Source organism: Pseudochaenichthys georgianus, chromosome 4 (assembly GCF_902827115.2).
Source record: "Pseudochaenichthys georgianus chromosome 4, fPseGeo1.2, whole genome shotgun sequence".
NCBI classification, from domain to species: Eukaryota; Metazoa; Chordata; class Actinopteri; order Perciformes; family Channichthyidae; genus Pseudochaenichthys; species Pseudochaenichthys georgianus.
In genome coordinates, this window is record NC_047506.1 from 37,729,491 (window position 1) to 37,733,092 (window position 3,602).

Consider the following 3,602-nt stretch of genomic DNA (forward strand, 5'->3'; position numbering starts at 1 on the left):
AGAGAATAAATAAAAAAACGGGTATGAAATACTATAGGACAGTAACACAAGAATACAGTTTAAAAGGGGAGTGATTAGTAAAATATCCATAAAGAAAAAGTAAATCTATGTACAGTTCTGTTTCATATGGATGCTGAGAGATGTAGGCTATCCATAGATCTCTTCATTTTGCTCTCAAAGTGCACCAGATTGATGCATTTAACATCAATATTTTAAAAATAATCTTCCCGGGGGAGCATGCCCCCAGACCCTCCTAGAGGAGTTTAGGTCCACCCCCACCTAAAACATGTTCACATGGATAGGATACTAAATACATTTTCACACTTTTTATATGGTGGCCTATGTCCATATGTTTCTGTTTTGGTGGTCGTGCCACAACCGTGCATGTATGCACAGGTCATAGGTGCGTTAGAAAATAGCACTACACCCCTGCAATGTGCGTGAAAGACAACAGACTTTACAGCATGTTTTTCGAAATTGAAGTTGCGTTGGTGTTTGTGTGTTGGTTGTTGACGGCAGTGTGTGCCCCCCCTTGGTAAATGATTTCCCCCCCATTTGATTTGTTCTAGAGCCGACCCTGCCTCCGGCGAAGTGCAGGCTGATGATACTAAATGAGATACTGTCTACCGATGTTCATTGTTCAAGATTGAAATGTAAATGTGCAAGCCGTTTTTCGCCCCTCTATTCACATGTAGCCTTTCATACGTGATGGTTTCTTCATTCTCGAACTGTTGTGGAGCAGAACTATACAGTTGCAGGATTAGTCTCAAGTACATCAATATAATTATAGTATGTCTCCACTTTATGTGCTCATTTCATCATTCATTATGTATGTATTTTTTATCTGCATTATTTTATCCCACTTTATGCTTTGCTCTTGCTGCTTGTTTTACACTGATTTTATATCTTATTTCTTACTGATGTAAAGCACTTTGAACTGCAATCCCCTGTATGAAAGGTGCTATACAAATAAAGTTATTCAGATGGGTGTTTCTGCCCCTCTGTTCATTCTCCCATTATCCTCCTCAATCTGCCTAGAAGTATTTTAATGTTTAATGTTTAATGTATTTTAATGTTGTAGCTGTTACTATAACCAATACTAATGCTAGGGCTGCAACTGACAGTTATGTAAGCACACTGTTATTGTTTCTTATCGCTGTGTGATTGAAAGAACACAAATAGCAGGATAGGCAATGCAAAACTTTATTTCGTACCTTCATACACACATAACACACCATTAGAATGAGCTTTTATCAACGATGATAGCCTGTCAACATGACAGGAAAATCCGCATGACATTAATACAGAGCGGGCAGAACCCAAATCTAGCTCCAGTGCCGCACGAAACATGTTTTCGATGGACGAGAGTGAAAATATCACGGTCTGTTCGTCTTCTCTGTCTTCCGGTTGTTGCCTCTTTTGAATGACGAATACACACTACCACCTCCTGCTGGTAAGGAGAGTTATTGCCACTCACGCACTGAAGTCTTTGCGGTGTGTTCACGTGCGACACATGGCCAAGACGCAGGAGAACACGGCGACTCAATAGCCGGCGTCGGCGAGTCCTCTGGTGACTGCTTGGTGTGTCAGGGCCTTAATAACAGGGGGAAATAGTTACCCTGCACTAAACAATCACAATATTTTTTGTTAATTATTGAGCTTCTGCAATTATTTAATTGTTGCACCAAGCCTCACCTCCATCCTGCTAGTTGTGGTGCTAAGCTCATTGGATACAGCTCCATAGTTGATTGATGGATACTAGAGGGGTATACATCTTATTATCTCTTCCAAGAAAGCAAATAAGTGTATTTATGCTGAACTATCAATTATAAAATAACTACTAAAAGAAATAAAAATATACAATTATAGTTGTAAAAGTGTTACCTGAGCTTCAAGGCAGTAGGTATACCTAGTGTCAAATTGCTAACCAGTATCAGTTAATCTTTAAATGTTGATTTCGACCCCACCTAACAAAAAAATGTTTTCCTTGCAGAAGCCCTTTGATTGTCACTGATGAATGCCTTAATATTTCATCACCCCAGCTTTCACAGACAGACTACATCTCAGCTTTTAGTCTTCTGTCAGACCCGTCAAGCTTTTACCGTTGTCCCCATTCCTGTATAACAGGAACTTCATTTTGGACTTAATAGGCACTTTCACACCAAGTACTTTTCCCAGGAATAGTTCCCGGAACTTAGTTCCCCGGAACTCTTTAGTTCCGGAACTATCTAGTAGATCGCGTTCACACCGGAATAAGTCCCCGAGGGAGGATTACACAAATGAAGCCGCTGATGTCACTTCTTCTTCTGCTTTGGGTTTACTGGCAGGCCGCAAACAACTTCATGGCGTATACTGCCACCCGAAGTCCCAGGTAAAGCGCCGACACCTCCTCATCACACCACCGTTCCCAGGGCCGTATCTAGGATTTCGTAAATACCGAGGCTAAAATGATCACAAAACATTGTCAACATTAATTTTCCAATGTTTAATTCCATTGTTCAAGTAAACACAATTATTTAAGAAACTATTTAAATCAATATTGTATGTTGCTGTGTACATGTGTTTGTTTGTGTGTGTTTTTGTGTTTTGCGTGTGTCTGCGTTAATTTTCTCATGGTGAGGGCAGTGGCATCATGTTTTGGGTTCAATTAAGATTTCTTGAAGTGCCACATTTTTAAGCATTATCACGCTATTTTCTATCAAATGCCAAAACTGGAAGTGTGAGGTAGATGGAGAGGATACAGTGGATGTTGGGGTAGTATTGAACATTTATCATATTCAATGTGTCTTTTGCCGTCAATACCAGGAGTGTTGGAGGTTGGTTCTTTACCTTCCATCTGTGAATCTCCTGGTCAATGGCTGAGGTAGGTCTTCTCTGTACCATGACACCATCATTTCTTGCTTGTCTTTTGTGAGTCTGGACAAAGCTGACAGAATTAGGTGTGTAGCAAGCATGGCTGGCTCAGAGTTTTCCACAAACCTGGTGTTCAGTTGGCTTGTCACATGGTCAATAAAAGGGTAGAACAGTATTTGTATGCGGTCAAGGTCAATATTAGGTTTATATCTGTAACTCTTTAGTCAACGGTTGGATGTAGCCTAGAATTTTGTTAGTTGTGACAATTGTGTCAAAGGACTCCATACTATGTTGTAGGTTGCTAGCCTTGTTTGAGTTTGATGATGTTCTTAATTCCAAATCTGTGAGTGCAGAGTGGGCTGATTTGAAGTGATCCAGGAAAGCAACCCACCGTCTTCCCTCTGGAGCCCCAGCGTGTGTCCGACATGAGTGATATACCTCCTGTTTCCCTTTTGACACTTGAGTGTTTCCATGCTTCCTTTTGGTTCTTCTTGTGTTTTCTGACAGCAGATGCTGAGAAAAAACTGCTATATTCTCAATGGTAGCCATGGTGTTCCTAATAAGGGGGATGTCAGAACATCCATGGACTACCACAAGATTGAGTGCATGGCTTCGACAATGTGTGAAAAGGGGCCCGGGGTTGAAGCTCTTTCATGCGTTGCTGTACTCCACTCACATGCCCACTCATTGCGCTGGCGCCATCATAACCCTGTCCCCTGAGATAGTCAATCTCGAGACCCCACTTCTCC

The 3,602-nt window shown here is 41.3% G+C and overlaps 1 long non-coding RNA gene across 1 annotated transcript; it reads right to left on the reverse strand.

Annotated features, from left to right (window-relative positions):
* Positions 1-1,189: 1,189 nt before the first annotated feature.
* Positions 1,190-3,100, reverse strand: LOC117444927 (uncharacterized). The gene is made up of 3 exons (XR_004551899.2): positions 1,885-3,100; positions 1,696-1,758; positions 1,190-1,593 (listed from the first exon to the last, which is right to left on the reverse strand). It is a non-coding gene; the product is annotated as an uncharacterized lncRNA (long non-coding RNA).
* Between the last annotated feature and the right edge of the window lie 502 nt (positions 3,101-3,602).